A 17,785-nucleotide genomic window follows, 5' to 3' on the forward strand; every position below is an offset into this window, starting at 1 on the left:
CTCACACTGTGTAGTTTATTCAGATTTGGATAACGTAGATCAGGGGTTTTCAAACTTGGCAACTTTAAGACTTGTGGACTTCAACTCCCAGAATTCCCCAGCCAGCACATTGAAGAATTCTGCCAGTTGAAGTCCCCAAGTCTTAAAAGTTGCCAGATTTGAAGGCTCAGGCTACATATCATTTTAGATCTGCTCTGTGTGGTGAAGTCACCATGCTAGAGAGCAGGAGGCTGTGAGTTCTAGTCCTGCCTTAGCAATAGTAGTTAGACTTATATACCGCTTCATAGGGCTTTCAGCCCTCTCTAAGCAGTTTACAGAGTCAGCATATTGCCCCCAACAACAATTCGGGTCCTCATTTTACCCACCTCGGAAGGATGGAAGGCTGAGTCATGAAAAGCAACTGGGGGACTTTGGGCGAGTCATTCTCTCCCAGCCTCACAGAGTTGTTGTTCTTGTAGGGAAAATAGGAGGAAGAGGAAGGAAAGTATTACTGTGTTTGCTGCCTTAAGTTATTTATAATAATAATAAAGGCATTATACGAACAAACAAAAAGACACATCTGTGGTTTACATTTGACTTGCAAAGCAGTTTCCCAGAATTTCTTCCATCAGTATGCAAAGCGATGAATAAAATTAACTAGCTAACGGATGGGAAAGTCTTACTCAAAGTTGCTATTTTCAGACATATCATGGAACATTATTTTTATTCTTTGCGTTCTGACCTAGGCTTCCCAAAAGCACGAAGCTGACTCCTCGTCCCAATAAATATCCTTTTATTTAGTTTAAAGGGAATTCCTCTCCAGCAAAATCCCGGTCAACAGTCTTACAAGAGATTTCACAACTACGGACCTTTATCAGGCTTGGAGAGCTGCCAGGCTGATATCTTCCAAACTCCATGCTGTGGCAGCAATTACTTGGCAAGAAGTCAGGAACAGATCTTCCCCCTAATGAATTGAACTAATTGTCTCCTGCAAGCTCCACTCCCCTTTCACTCCTTTTTATTCCCTATGGGAGGGGCCATTCACCGTCCACCTGTGGCTTTACTTCTGAGTCGGCCCTTGTTCCTTAGCTGTTCCCTTCTCCTGGCAGCTCTGTGCATGCGCACATCGGGAACAGGCTCCAGCTGTTCTTCTGCCCCACTGATATCTGACTCCAAAAGCAGCTGATAACTGTCGGATGGCCCTGGCCCCATCTCTGCCTCCGACGCACAGCACTTGTCCGAGCCTTCCCCAGGCTCCAGGACTGGCCCATGTTCCTCTCCAACCTCCTCACTGTCCGAATCTGCTGCCAGATCCACTGGTCGCTGGTGGGCCACAACACTTTGCTTGTCTTCAAAGGGTATTCAAAGGATTCCCACCTTTGGTGGGAAGGTAACAGCATTCCATGTGCCTTCAGTTTTTAGTCATGCCGGCCACATGACTACGGAGATGTCTTTGGACAGCGCTGCCTCTTCGGCTTTGAAACAGAGATGAGCACCGCCCCTTAGAGTCAGAAACGATTAGTACATACGTGTGCTGGGAACCTTTTACAGTCAGTGTAAAAATAAAACTTATGCAGCTGTGCCAACTGAAACCTCTGATTGTGGCTGTCTAACTTTGTTAGATATACCACGAAGTAACCTTACCATCTAACCTTATTCATTGTCATTCTCCACATAAGCTGACAATCACTTTTTTCAATCACTCTGCTTTAATCGAAGATATTTTTCAAATCCTTGTACGTCTGGAGCTGGAATTGGCTGGGAAAGAATCTAATTTATATTGTAGCTTCTCTTCCCCTATCCCCCCTCCCCCAATCTTCTGCTGAACACCAGAAGTGCTTGTTAGATTTATTTCCCTTCTTTCCTCAACTTCAAAGTCTTCATTAATTTTTATCTCCACCACAGCAACTCGGTTGTAAGGATAAATTGGTCTGAAAAAGAGAGACAAGAAAACCTTTTGATCCTTGGATCTGGGTACTTGAGAGACCGCCTGCTGCCAATTACCTCCCACAGACTCATTAGATCTCACAGGGTTGGCCTCCTCCGGGTGCCATCTACCAGCCAATGCCACCTGGCTATTACCCGGGGGAGGGCCTTCTCTGTGGCAGCTCCGGCCCTCTGGAATGAACTCCCCGCAGGGATTCGGACCCTCACCTCTCTCCAGGCCTTCCGAAAAGCCGTCAAAACCTGGCTTTGCCAGCAGGCCTGGGGGTGATGAGTTCCCTCCCCTCTCGACTTGTATGGTGGTGCGACTGTTGTCTACTTTTATTATTTGTATTTTGTCTTTCATGTTCCCCTTTTTTCCCCCTTGAATTGTTCGCCGCCCTGAGTCCTCCCGGAGAAGGGCGGCATACAAATAATAAAATACAATACAAATACAATCCTATTCTTACCAGTCCTCATTCAACATTACAGCTCTGTGGCGATCGGCATTTCATTAAAAAGAGATGAAAATATTGTTCCCTTACTTTTGTCTACCTGAAGTTAGTCCTCAACGTACGACTAAAATTGAACCCGAAATTAAGGTTGCAGACTAAGCCGGTCGTTATGTGATCGCACCCGATTGTATCACCTTTTTTTGTGGTGGTTAAGCAAATGCCACGATTGTAAACCAAACACCAGAGTTGTTAAGCAAATTCATTGTCCACAATGGACATATTTGCTGGAAATCAAAAGACTCCATCTTGCGACTCTTGGGTTACCTGGCTGTCAGTTTTTCTGGCTGACCAGCTCAGCATCTTTAACCGCTGAGCTATCAGGACCCCATAAGTACCTATATCTCCTGCTTATCATTCCTAGTCAAGCTTGGCTGACTTCAAAAATCCAACCGAATCAAACCTGAATAATGCTGAACAAAGACAGGAATTCAATTATTGCCCAATTGCAAAACTGAAAACAGTGGTGCATTCCTTCCACAGTGTTGCCAATAAAACTTTCTGGATGTCTCCAGGAGGCTGCTAGGAGCTGGAATAGCTGGAGCTTAACTTGAAGGTGATGTTTGAAATCTTTTCAGATGTGCCAAAACACACCGGAAATTCCATGTTAAAGCCAAAAAGCCAATTTAGAGTTTATGGTTCCAAATAGCATCCAAAATTAAATCAGAGTCCAAGGCAAAGTATTCTCAAAGTTTCAATTTATTAAGAGACACATCTGGGAAAACCCAATCTGAAAGTTTCTCAGTTTTCCCCACCCAGTTGAAAGTTCACGATCTTGCCCCACACCCACAAGTCCATCACATGGTCCAATCTTCCACTGCCACGCTGGCAGTTCCACCCATCCAGTTCCGGTCAGGCGCAGAGGTGCAGAGACAAAAGAATGACCTTGGTTTTCTAGAAAGGAATTTTATTTTGGCTACACAGCATCTAACTCTGTACAACCCCTCTCCCACTTTCCCACAATAGAAAAGGCATGTAGTAGTAGAATAATAGAAAGTGTGGCAGGCCAAAGATCCAAAAGGAATATGGCTGCAGGCCTAACATAGAGATGTTGGAAGACATGTCCATCTGGGTTCAGTTCCAAGTGGGGAGAAAGACACTGAAAACGTGGAGGCTGTTTGAAAAGTTGGTTTAATGGTGGACAGGGCCACATGGTTTGAGGTCCTGTGTAGCTGACCACATGGAGTGGAGAGTGAGATATATTTATACCCTCTCTTGGGCTTTGAACTTGCTTCCTATTCCTGTGAAAGAAATGTATTCTGATTGGTTGTCAGACTCCCATGGGGCCATGCAGGGGTAACTTCATAGGCTGTCTTGAGTCCCAGGCTTGGTTGAATCTTGCTGGGTGATGTAATCTTCCCAGGTGCCATGTAGTGAAATGGAGATAAGAGGGCTAATCCTATTATGTCCTGAGGTTGAAGGACTTTTGTGTTGTAGATAAGCTGGCACAGCCTTTTGTCTTGTAGATGGGATGGCCCAGTCTTTCTGGTGCTATTAACAAAGGTGGGAGCTGCTTTCCAAGAGCATGTTTCTCTTTTTCTCATCCAGGGAGGTATAAAATAAGAGCCGAGGTGGCGCAGTGGTTAGAGTGCAGTACTGTAGGCTACTTCAGCTGACTGCTAGCTGCAGTTCGGCAGTTCGAATCTCACCAGGCTCAAGGTTGACTCAGCCTTCCATCCAGTGGTGGGTTCTGGGAGGTACGGCCCGGTACGGCTTTACCGGTAGTAGCCAGGAGCAGCGGCCACCGTACCGGTAGCGTGGCTCATTTGGCCCACCCACCCGCCCGTGTTCCATAACTGTTTTTGAAGTAACCGGGCCAACTGCACACGTGTGTACAGCGTGTGGCTCCTGCGTGACCTCTGCTGAGCAGCTGGGTGTCACAGGGTGGTGGCGTGTGCATGCATGCGCAGCACATGTGCCTGACTAGGATGCCCGGCCCTGTGCGCAGTGTACTGTTTGCGATGGGGTCCGGAACCCACCACTGCTTCTATCCTTCCGAGGTGGGTAAAATGAGGACCCAGATTGTTAAGGGAAAATAGACTGAGACTGTAAACAGCTTAGAAAGGCCTGTAAAAAGCACTATGAAGCGGTATATAAGTGCTATTGGATTGGATTTGGATTGGATTTCTTACATTTATATGCCGCCCTTTTCCCCGAAGGGGACTCAGGGCGGCTCACAATTCAGTCAGGGAAGGGGGTACAGACAGGGGATAAAAGACGAACATAAGAATACACAATTTAAAACACACAACAACCATACCATTCGAGGAGGGGGGGGCAAAAGCTCTTTAGCCCCAGGCCTGTCGGAACAGCCAGGTTTTAAGGGCTTTGCGGAAGGCCTGGAGGGTGGTGAGGGTTTGAATTGCTAATATTCTTGCCTTTTTAATAGAATATTTCATTCTTCTAGGAGAAGGGTGGGTGCTAACTTTCTACAGAGGATAACAGGGAAATGTTTTTTTAAAAAAAAAAGAAATCACACATGTTCACATCCCCATCAGGTTTATCATTTCTGGCTGTTGAAGCAGGAAACGGAAATCCTATTTTCAGAAAGATGATATGATCTTTGAGCAGTGATTCCATATGCCCACTAGATGGCAGTCATGGTCAGGTTTTCGCCATCTTCCATTCACCAGAATCCTTCTTAATGGCTGTGGAAAGCCAGGAATTTTTTTTTTCCTGGTTAGGTATTAAGAGCTATGGATGGAGGTTGAAGAGTTTGCTTGCTTGGCTCAAGTTACAAAAGCAAACAAAACAGGGTTTTTGTAGGACTTTCGTCAAAGCAAATACATCCTTTTGAAGATTTTCATAATCCTAACACCTTTCACTTATTGGGATCAAAAGTCTGGTCATATAAATCAGATTAAAGATTTCATACCACTTTATTGTTGTTAGTTGCAAAGTCATGTCCAACCCATTGCAACCCCACGGACAATGTTCCTCCAGGCCTTCCTGTCCTCTACCATCCTCTGGAGTCCATTTAACGCCTACTACTTCCGTGATTCCGTCCAGCCACCTCATTCTCTGCCGTCCCCTTCTTCTTTTGCCCTCAATCTTTCCCAGCATGAGGCTCTTCTCCAGTGAGTCCTTCCTTCTCATTAGGTGGCCAAAGTATTTGAGTTTCCTCTTCAGGATCTGGCCTTCTAAAGAGCAGTCAGGGTTGATCTCCTATAGGACTGACCGGTTTGATCGGCTTGCAGTCCAAGGGACTCAGTGCAGGAGTCTTCTCCAGCACCAGAGTTCAAAGGCCTCCATTCTTTGGCGCTCAGCCTTCCTTATGGTCCAACTTTCACAGCCATGCATTGCAACTGGTAAAACCACAGCCTTGACTACACGCACTTTTGTTGGCAGGGTGATGTCTCTGCTTTTTAGTATGCTGTCTAGATTTGCCGTAGCTTTCCTCCCCAGGAGGAAGCGTCTTTTAATTTCTTGGCTGCAGTCCCCATCTGCGGTGATCTTGGAGCCCAGGAAAGTAAAATCTGTCACTGCCTCCATTTCTTTCCCATCTATTTGCCAGGAATTGAGAGGGCTGGATGCCGTGATCTTACTTTTCTTAATGTTGATTTTCAAGCCAGCTTTTGCACTCTCCTTCTTCACCGGCCTCAAGAGGCTCTTTAGTTCCTCTTCACTTTCTGCCATTCGAGTGATATCATCTGCATATTTGAGGTTATTGATATTTCTCCCGGCAATCTTAATTCCAACTTTTGATTCATCTAGCCCTGCCTTTCTCATGATATGCTCTGCATATAAGCTAAATAGGCAGGGCAACAGTATACAGCTTTGCCGGATTCCTTTCCCAATTTTGAACCAATCAGTGGTTCCATGTCCAGTTCTCACTGTTGCGTCTTGACCCATATATAGGTTTCTCAAAGAGATCACTTTATACTTCCTGCATTGATAGATTCATGCATCTTGTTAGTGTAGCTTACAGTCCAATATGGTGTCTCTTATCAGGTTTAATCCTGCTTAGCTGTTTGAGATCAGACCAAGATCAGAATAACAAATTAACAGAAGTTGGAAGGGACCTTGGAGGTCTTCTAGACCAACCCTCTGTTCAAGTAGAAGACCCATATTAGGATTTAGGATTAGGATTTATTTCATTTATATGCCGCCCTTTTCCCCGAAGGGGACTCAGGGTGGCTCACAATTCGGTCAGGGAAGGGGGTACAGACAGGGGATAAAAAGACGAACATAACATACACAATTTAAAAACACACAACAACCATACCATTCGAGGAGGGGGGCAAAAGCTCTTTAGCCCCAGGCCTGTCGGAACAGCCAGGTTTTAAGGGCTTTGCGGAAAGCCTGGAGGGTGGTGAGGGTTCGAATCTCCACGGGGAGTTCGTTCCAGAGGGTCGGAGCAGCCACAGAGAAGGCTCTCCTCCGGGTGGTCGCCAGTCGACACTGGCTGGCGGATGGAATTCGGAGGAGGCCTAATCTGTGGGATCTGATCGGTCTATTGGAGGCAATTGGCAGCAGGCGGTCTCTCAAGTACCCAAGTCCAATACCATGAAGGGCTTTATAAGTGACGACTAGCGCCTTGAAGCGTATCCGAATACCAATAGGCATATCAGACTAATGGCTGTCCAGTCTCTTCTTAAAAACCTCCAGAGATGGAATATTCACAACTTCTGAAAGTAAGCCATTCCACCAATGAATTGTTCTCCTTGTAGGAAAATTTCTTTTTAGTTCTAGGTGGGTTCTCTCCTTGATAAGTTTTCCCTCTGAAGTTCACGGTCATTGATTAAACTCAATTAAAAAAAAAACCTGGGAAAACAACGTCCATTTCATACCGACATAAATATGGACGATGAGCACAATTTACAGGGAACTTGATTTTTTTTTTTAAAACAGTGAAAACCAAGATGTCTGGCCAAGAACTGATGCTAGCCACTCAGAATGTTCAGCTACCGATTAACAGAGTTGGAAGGGACCTTGTAGGTCATCTAGTCCAGTGGTGGGTTTCAAAAATTGTTCGAACCTACTCTGTGGGTGTGGCCTCCTTTGTGGGAGTGCCTTGCCGCCCATGTGACCGGATGGGAGTGGCTTGCCGCCCATGTGACCGGATATGAAGATGCCGACAACACTTGTCAGAACCACCTCAAATTACCTCACACACAGCACTGGCATTCATAAGAATATGATGTAAACTTGTTTTTTGCCAGGCATCTTTGGTTTACGTTAAAACAACTTCAACGCACGCAATGTTCTGATTGCACCACAAACGCAGTAGTCATCCTTACCTTTCACAGAGGCACTGAGTTTTATAAATATGAGCATGATAGTGTAGAATAATCATATCCAAGGACCAGGGGTGGGTTTCAAAAATTTTGGAATCTCTTCTGTAGGTGTGGCCTGCTTTCCGGGTCCACCGGTGGAACCTCTTCTAACCGGTTCGGTAGATTTGACGAACCGGTTCTACCGAATAGGTGCGAACTGGTAGGAACCCACCTCTGATCTAGTCCAACCCCCCACCCAAGCAGACCCTACACCATTTCTGACAAAGGGCAGTCCAGTCTGTTCTTGAAAGCCTCCAGGGATGAAGCTCTCACAACTTCCAAAGGCAACTTCTGTTCCATTGGTTGATTGTTCTCACTGCCAGAGAATGTCTCCTTATTTCCAGGTTGCTTCTCTCCTTGTTCAATTTCCATCCATTGCTTCTTGTTCTGCCTTCAGGTGCTTTGGAAAATAGCTTGACCCCTTCCTCTCTGTAACAGCCCCTCAAATATTGGAAGACTGCTATTCTGTCTCCCCTGGTCCTTCTCTTCACTAGACTAGACATAACCAGTTCCTGCAACTGTTCTTCTTATGTTTTAGCCTCCAGTCCCCTAGTCATCTTGGTTGTTCTTCTCTGCACTCTTTCTAGAGTCTCCACATCTTTTTTATAGAGTGTTGCACCTATTTGTTGCACCATGTTGGCTTCTACAGCAAGTGGAGCATTGGAGCAACTGGTGGTCTTCTGCTGAATGATGACTTTAATTGAATAGACTTGTAGAATGACAGTTGCAATTGTTGGTCTAATTAGATCAATTGACTGCAAAAGCCGTCTCTTTGTTCGCCTCCAGATATTCAGCGTTCTGAGCCAGCTCCCCAAACATGACAAACCCTCTGTAGTTAAATCAATATTCCCTTTATAAGGAGCGCCAGCAGCGCCGGCAAAAGACTGTGAGTCTCTCTCACAGCAGGCTAACAACTCTGTCCGACTGGAAGATGAATAGTTGTCTGCCACATCTATTCATCTCCGCCCCCTGCCTTTTATCCCCAGAGCTAGGGTGGAGCTTCACTAGCAGCGGTGGCTCTTCCGTCCCAAGGACCAGCCCATAGATTTCCACTGCTCTCCTCTCCTCTGCCGTCTGCACATCCGTATGTCAGGCACTGGGCCCAGCTTTTCCTCCTCTTCCTTATCAGCCACCTCCAGACCTGGGGGCTGTTGACTCTCCATCTGAGGGCTGACGGACGGCCCAGGCTCTCTCTCTCTCCCTCTCCCTCTCTCTCTCTCTGTTTCTGTCTCTCTGTCTCTGCCAGCTCCATTCCCTCTTCCTCCTCGGAGCTCCCAGGTTGCCTTGATGCTGGCCCTGACTCCCACATCTCCTCCACCTCCGATTCAGCTGCTGTAGAGGCCGATGGCCAATAGGCCACAACCCTCAATCCATCTGGTTTTAAAATTTTCTCCAGAGAGAGCTTTGCTCCCTTAGAGCCAAGGTGGCACAGTGGTTAAATGCAGCACTGCAGGCTACTGCTAGATCAGCAGGTCAGCAGTTCAAATCTCACCGGCTCAGGGTTGACTCAGCCTTCCATCCTTCCGAGGTGGGTAAAATGAGGACCCAGATTGTTGGGGGCAATATTCTGACTCTCTGTAAACCGCTTAGAGAGGCCTGAAAGGCCTATGAAGCGGTATATAAGTCTACTGCTATTACTATTGCTATTTCACCAAGGGATGTCTAGGAATTAGCTGAGGATATTTAACAATGGTCCTTATACAGGTAGTCCTCAACTTACAACAGTCCATTTAGTGACCATTTCAAAGTTACAACAGCACTGAAAAAAAGGAGAGATTCAACCTGGAAACGAGAAATTTTCTGACAGTGAGAACAATCAACCCATGGAACAGAAGTTGCCTTCGGAAGTTGTGGGAGCTTCATCCCTGGAAGCTTTCAAGAAGAGACTGGACTGCCATTTGTCAGAAATGGTGTAGGATCTCCTGCTTGGGTGAAGGGTTGGACTAGATGACCTACAAGACCCATTCCAACTATGTTTATCTAATCAACTGGCCTGTGTGTGTGTGTGTGTGTGTGTGTGTGTGTGTGTGTGTGTGTGTATAGCCTTTAGGAGGCTTGTAGAGTGCTCTGGGGGGGTGGCCTCCCAAAAAACGAGCAAAAAATGGCCCGTTTTTCACAAAAACGGGTCCATTTTTTGCCAAAGAAATTACATGCATAGCCTGTAGGAGGCTTATACAGTGCTCCTGGAGCTTTGGGGGAGGGTCAAAATTGAGGGGGAAATGGCCCTTTTTCACTCATTTCTGCCCTCCTCCGCCCCCCAGGAGCATTCTGAAGGAAGTGGGGTTTCAGGAGACAAAAAATGCTGTATTCAGTGTATAAGACGCACCCAGATTTTCAGCCTCTTTTTTTGAGGGAAAAGGGTGCATCTTATACTCTGAAAAATATGGTAATCCATCCACAACTCCCATCATCCTGCCAAAACCAATGAAGTTTCTTGAATGAAAAGCCAAGCATCTTCTTTCTCAACTGGGGGGTGGGGGGGTAGGAAATGTCCAGTTGCCTTTTGAAAAAAAAAAACACCTTTAAATCGACTATGACCTGGATTTCTAAAGCATCTCCACAGACAATACAAAGGGAAAGTGTTAGATATTAGCAACGGTTATTGTGGTTTCCACCAAGGTTCTCTGTTCCGGCGGGAACAGAGATTCAATCTCATTGGTCGAAGGGTCTGACAGCTCTTTATAACACTATATACCTGTGGGAAGTTATCATCCAGCCCTCTCCTAGAAAAATGAAATATCCTAGGAAATATTGAAAAGGCAGAATATTTCTCTGGATGTGAAAAGAAACATGTCTTGAAAGACAGAATCGTTGCCTATAGCTTTCTGCCCACCCCCAGCTAATGGGCCATTAAGATGGCCAAGCTAGCCCACTTTACATAATAAAGACTTCTCCTCACTGCAGCTGTAGGGGGAAGGGATATTACTCAACTGACCACAAGGCATCTGAGAACTCATCACACCCTAGAGAGTAGCCCCCTGCATGGCACCATGGGAGTCTGACAACCAGTCAGAATACATTTCTTACACAGGAACAGGAAACAGAGAGGTGGGACTAAACACGGTATAAAAAGTCTAGCAAGCCCCTTCCTCAGCCCTTCTCTTCTTCTCCATCAACATTGAAGCATGTGATCACCTTTTCTATACAGGGCTCAAGCCATGTGGCCCTGTCCAACAATAAACCATCTTTCCAAGCAGCCTCCATGTCTCCAGAGTCTTCTTCCCCACTTGGAGCTGAACCCAGAAGGACATTTCTTTCAACATACCACTATAACAGTTGCTAATATCTGACAGAAAGTCTCACCTTCAAAATCTCAAAGCACAAGGCCAGAAGAAGAAACCACCGTATACTCGGAAATGCTAAATGCTATAATCCTGCAGAGAAAGAAAATGCTTGTTCTAGGAAGAAAACCAGCCAAGATTTTAAAAATCACATTAGCCAAAAGGCTGAGCTGGCATTCACGTAGCATTTTAGCAGCACTTTGGTAAATGGAGCTAGCTCTGTTCTTCTTTTTTTTTAAAAAAACCCAAAAGCAAAAAAAAGCAACACAAAAACTAGTTGAGTTTTACCCAGCACACTAAATCTCACACTCCCTGATTTTATATTAGTCTCATTTGCATGAACATAAATCAATTTTCAGGCACTTTACAAGCCCATGACAATAATCAACCTTTTCCCAACTCAATTCTTTCTTCCCATCAGGTTTCTGGATCAGTTAGAATCATGTCATAAACATTTGATTTCCCATGGAAGGCCTCTCCTTTTACTGTGTTAATTGCCTTAATTGATCCAACGTTTCAGAACATAACAAAATAGCAATAGCAATAGCAATAGCAGTTAGACTTATATACCGCTTCATAGGGCTTTCAGCCCTCTCTAAGCAGTTTACAGAGTCAGCATATCGCCCCCAACAATCCGGGTCCTCATTTCACCCACCTCGGAAGGATGGAAGGCTGAGTCAACCTTGAGCCGGTGAGATTAGAACTGCTGAACTGCAGATAACAGTCAGCTGAAGTGGCCTGCAGTACTGCACCCTAACCACTGCGCCACCTCGGCTCTCTAGCAGAGTTGGAAGGGACCTTGGAGGTCTTCTAGTCCTCCTGCTCAAGCAGGAAGCCCCTATACCATTTCAGGCAAATGGCTGTCCATTCGCTTCTTTAAAACTTCCAGTGTTGGGGCATCCACAACTTCTGGAGGCAAGTTGTTCCACTGATTAATTGTTCTATCTGTCAGGAAATTTCTCCTTCGTTTGGTATCTGTGACGGTGAACCTATGGCACGCATGCCAGAAAATGGCACAGAGGCCTCTCTGTGGGCACATTCATTGTCACCAGGGCCTCTTCTGGTTTTGTGCATATCGGCCACCTGGTCTTCACGGGCACCAGAGCATCGAAAAACAGCCTGAAAACAACCAAAAACCTGGCCATTTTTGAGTCATTTTCCAGGTTGTTTCTGCGCCTTTTGGGGTCATTTTCAGGCTGTTTTCTGGGGTATTTTTCAGGCTGTTTTGGGGGTATTTTTCAGGACATTTTGTAGATCAAGAACACCCCAAAACCCACCTGAAAATGACCCCTAAACCACCTGAAAGCAGCCAAAAACGCCCCAAAAATGGCAAAAAATGCCATATAGCAATAGCAGTTAGACTTATATACCGCTTCATAGGGCGTTCAACCCTCTCTAAGCGGTTTACAGAGTCAGCATATTGCCCCCACAGTCTGGGTCCTCATTTCACCCACTTCGGAAGGATGGAAGCCTGAGTCAACCTTGACCCGGTGAGATTAGAACCGCCGAACTGCAGATAACAGTCAGCTGAAGTGGCCTGCAGTACTGCACCCTAACCACTGCGCCATCTCGGCTCTATAAACAGGCATGTATGCGCCAGCCAGCTAGTTTTCAGGTTTATGGTGCTCCGGCGTGCGCACATTCACATATATGCACACGCATTCCGGTTTGGGCACTCGGTGCTGAAAAGGTTTCTCTATCACTGTTCTAGGTTGCTTCTCTCCTTGATTCGTTTTGCCCCCCCTCTTCTTTGTGGCAGCCCCTCAAATATTGGAAGACTGCTCTCATTTCACACATTTCACTTCTTTTCCTTAAACTAGACATACCCAATTCTTGAAACTATTCTTGTTGGAATTCATTGTTGGAATATATTTCTACAGTCATATTTAGCCAGTAAATATCAATATTTACAAGTCTGGATCTATGCTATATACTCTATGCTCTTTTGTTCTGAGTAGAGTTTCCTGTTTCCTGTTACAGTTGTATAGTTGAGCAGAAAAGCACATGGTGACTGTACTCTTTGTTTGCTCTGTGCAATGCTTAAAATAAACATAATTTCTAACAATTCTTCATATGCCTTATGCCTCCAGTTCCCATTTTGTGCTACCAATTTTAAAACACAAATTAACACTCTGTGTAAGACACAACTGTTCTGACCCAGGCTTCCCAGGAGCATGAAGCAAACTCCTTTTCCTGAGAAAAAAAACCTTTTATTAATTTAATGTGAATTCTTCTCATTCACATCCAACAAAGTCTTTCAAGGGAGGATCACAAACCTTATCTGGCTTGGAGAGCTGACAGGCCGATATCTGGAGAGTCACCAACCAATTAAGCAAACTCCACTCCCCTTTTGCTCCGAGGTGGCGCAGTGGTTAAATGCAGCACTGCAGGCTACTTCAGCTGACTGCAGTTCTGCAGTTCGGCTGTTCAAATCTCACCAGCTCAGCGTTGACTCAGCCTTCCATCCTTCCGAGGTGGATAAAATGAGGACCCAGATTGTTGTTGGGGGCAATATGCTCACTCTGTAAACCGCTTAGAGAGGGCTGAAAGCCCTATGAAGTGATATATAAGTCTAACTGCTATTGCTATTGCTATTTTATTTCCTCTGGGAGGGGCCATTCATCGTCCACCTGTGGCTTTACTCCCAAGTCGACCCCTGTTCTATTGCTGTTTCCTTCCTCTGGCAACTCTGTGCATGCGCACACTGGGAACAGGCTCCAGCTGTTCATCCGCCTCACTGATGTCTGACTCTGAAGAGAGGTAATAACTGGCATACGGATGGGTAATGAAACATCTGCAAGAAAACAACCAAACACAGCGATCATCAAGGACGCCACAGTTCACCCTGAGCTACAAATATTCTCATCCATCGGTACATTTAAGTCTATTTGTGATGTGCCCTACAAACAAAATCCCCTTGAGTTTGAGGCACAGGGAGATAAACTGTAGAAAACTTTTAAAAGAAACTTCAGGGCAGATCCTGAGAGGTTTCACGATACAAAAATATTCTCTTTTACTTACGAAGCTGGTGAATTCCAAGCACAACATTTATAACGAAGTGTTGTCAAAACCGCATTGCAATTCCTCAGAAGATTTCTCTTGTTTGGCACCAGGAGCCGTTTTTATTTTTCAGCTTTGTCCTCAAGGGTCCTCGAGGTTCTTTCAAATTTCTCTTGATATTTTCCCGAGGTTTCTTTATTCCTGGAGGTGACAGACGGGCTTCTGCGCCCCGGTGCCTCTGCTGAGAAGAGTCCCCCTCTGCATGCAGCTTTTAAGACTTCCCTGTCTTGAAATGTAGACGTTCCTCAGCAGCTTATCCTTCGGAATTTAATGGTCAACCAGGTGGGTCAGAGAGAGGGCCATCCAGTAAAAGATAAAGGCCATATCCAGCTGCAGGCAAGATCAAAGCAACAAAAACTACACAGATTTCACAATCGTGGTTTTAATGCTCAGGTAGGGTAATAATGAAGGGCTCAGTGGCTAAGATGCTGAGTTTGTTGATCAGAAATGTCAGCAGTTCAGTAGTTCGAATCCCTAGCCCTAGTGGTTCGAAAACGCCAGCACCTACCTACCTACCTACCTACCTACCTTCCTTCCTTCCTTCCCTCCCTCCCTCCCTCCCTCCCTCCCTCCCTCCCTTCTTTCTTTCTTTCTTTCTTTCTTTCTTTCTTTCTTTCTTTCTTTCTTTTGAAATTAAGTGCAGGCAAATTAGTTATTACTCCAGATCAACATTGGCTATAGGAACAAAACTGGGTTTACGCTACATCTTAAATCCTAACTTGTTGTGAGCAAACCAGAAGTGGCTCTAGTTATATACAGTATATATAACTACATGTGTTTATAAGGGACACAGTGGCTCAGTGGCTAAGAGGCTGAGCTTGTCGATCAGAAAGGTCAGCAGTTCAGCGGTTCGAATCCCTAGCGACGTGTAACGGAGTGAGCTCCCGTTACTTGTCCCAGTTTCTGCCAACCTAGCAGTTCGAAACATGTAAAATGAAGGTAGAAAAATAGGGACCACCTTTGGTGGGAAGGTAACAATGTTCCATGCGCCTTCGGTGTTTAGTCATGCCAGCCACATGACCAGGGAGACATCTTCGGACATCACTGGCTCTTCGGCTTTGAAACAGAGATGAGCACCGCCCCCTAGAGTCAGGAACGACGAGCACATATGTGTGAGGGGAACCTTTACCTTTACTTAGAGTAATACAGAGTCTTGAAGCAGTAGGAGGAATTTCTTGTTGCCACAACTAATTCATTAATATCTCTTTGAGGGATTCCTGATTTTGTCTCCAACTGTTGCTGTTTATGAAAGAAACTGCCAATTGAATTGCCTTCTATCCTTTGGTAGGTTTTGATGGTTTGTACATTGATGAAATATATTATTCAGGGGAGATATTCACTTACCAGTTCACAAATGTGAGCGTGCACCTCTGCGCATGTGCCCAGTTTTTCACGCATGCACTTTGGCAAAAAAAAAGGGCTAATGCCGTAGAGAGATGGGGTGAGTGGGCGGGACCACCCATGATTTCCCTACGGGTTCAAGAGAATCGGTCCGAACCAGCAGAATACCTCCTCTGGTATTATTCACAGGAATAGTGAAACCATAAAACGCTTTTAATTTTGTTGTTGTTGTTGTTTACTAGGGGAATTCTCAGAGTTCTATTAGTTTCCCCTTCTAGCCCAAAACTAGCAAATTGATAAAATGGTATTATCCTCCTTTCCTCATATTTTCTTCCCCTTCCACTCCTTCATCCTTCCCTTCCTTTTTCTCATGCCTTTCCCAAAGGTTGACTCAGCCTTCCATCCTTCCGAGGTGGGTGAAATGAGGACCCAGACTGTGGGGGCGATATGCTGACTCTGTAAACCGCTTAGAGAGGGCTGAAAGCCCTATGAAGCGGTATATAAGTCTAACTGCTATTGCTATTGCTATTGCTATTCCTTCCTTCCTTCCTTCCTTCCTTCCTTCCTTCCTTCCTTTCCCATTCCTTTCCCTTCCTTCCTTTCTTCCCTTCGCCATCTCCTTCCTTTCCTTTCCTTCTTTCCTTTCCCTTTCCTTCCATACTTTCTTTTCCTTTCCTTTCTTTTCCTTTCTTTCCCTTCCTTTTCTTTCCTTCTTTCCTTTCCTTCCTCCCTTCCCCTTCCCCTTTCTCACAACTGGACTGGAGGGGGTAAACATTCAGGGAAGAAAAAGACCCTGTGACAGAGTCAAAGGACCATATGGACTAGTAACCTGGGAAAGTGAAACAGCAAGCAAAGAATGCCATTGACTGCTTAACTTAGGGCTTGAGAGGGAACACTTCAATTAAGCCATCCTATTGATGGCACAATTTGGAGTGTTTGAAGAAAGGCACGATATGCAGCTGTGTCTGGAATATGACCACTGTGTCATAGCCAAGAAGTGTCATCCACAGTCGCCTTTTGTGGCAAACTTACAAAATTACTATGTTCGTTTGTGGACAAGAGAATCAAACAAGTTATGTTAAATAAATAATTGATAAGGGCAATAAGGTATATACGTATATGTTGGTTTGATGAGAAGAAAATAGATATAACAGTAAAGGATTTTTTGTTAACCACTCTTAATTATAACAACTAACAATGGAATGATAAGGATAAGGGATACAGTTAATGATACATATAAGAGCCGAGGTGGCGCAGTGGTTAGAGTGCAGCACTGCAGGCTACTTCAGCTGACTGCAGTTCTGCAGTTCGGCTGTTCAAATCTCACCAGCTCAAGGTTGACTCAGCCTTCCATCCTTCCGAGGTGGGTAAAATGAGGACCCGGATTGTTGTTGGGGGCAATATGCTGACTCTGTAAACCGCTTAGAGAGGGCTGAAAGCCCTCTGAAGCGGTATATAAGTCTAACTGCTATTGCTATTGCTATTGCTATATGTACTACCATAACAAAAGGAACGTGGACACAAATTGTAAACAGTGATTTTTTTGGGGGGGGGCTTAGAAATTTTGTCAACTAATTTTGTTTAGAATATGTTATAAAGGATTAAGGCTATTGGATGACTCTGTAATAATTAATGAAATGCCATTAGGTGGTTGTGTTTTTTAACTATGGATTATTCTAGGCAGAAGGACATTAAAACAATTTCAGTCAAATGAGAACGATGATATGTTGAAAGTAAGACTCATTAAGAACTTTGACATTTGATATGAATGTAAGTAATGACCGTGGAAGACAGTGGTGGGTTTCAAAAATTGTTGGAACTTACTCTGTGGGTGTGGCCTCCTTTGTGGGAGTGGCTTGCCACCCATGTGACCAGATAGGAGTGGCTTGCCACCCATGTGACCGGATATGAAATTATGAATTAGTACTTAGGTTGGTCCAAGTAGTTATTCAGAAACTCTGGCATTGAAGCATGCAAGTCTTAAAGCTGTCAAGTTACAAGATCCTTGCCAGTGGTGGGTTTCAAAAATTTTTGGAACCTCTTCTGTAGGTGTGGCTTGCTTTCTGGGTCCACTGGTGGAACCTTTTCTAACCGGTTCGGTAGATTTGACGAACTGGTTCTACTGAATAGGTGCGAACTGGTAGGAACCCACCTCTGGTGGAAGAGATGCACGAAAGCTAATTGTAACCAATTGACACACTTTCTACAAGATGTAATGTAAGATGATTATTTTTTGTGCGTGTTGTCTGTTTAATAAAAATAAAAAAAATGTAAAAAATAAAATCAACCAAGAACATTAGGAGACTGGAAGCGAAGACATATGAAGAACGGTTGCAGGAACTGGGTTTGTCTAGTTTAATGAAAAGAAGGACCAGGGGAAACATGATAGCAGTCTTCCAATATATGGCAGTTC

Source organism: Thamnophis elegans, chromosome 5 (genome assembly GCF_009769535.1).
Source record: "Thamnophis elegans isolate rThaEle1 chromosome 5, rThaEle1.pri, whole genome shotgun sequence".
NCBI lineage: Eukaryota > Metazoa > Chordata > Lepidosauria > Squamata > Colubridae > Thamnophis > Thamnophis elegans.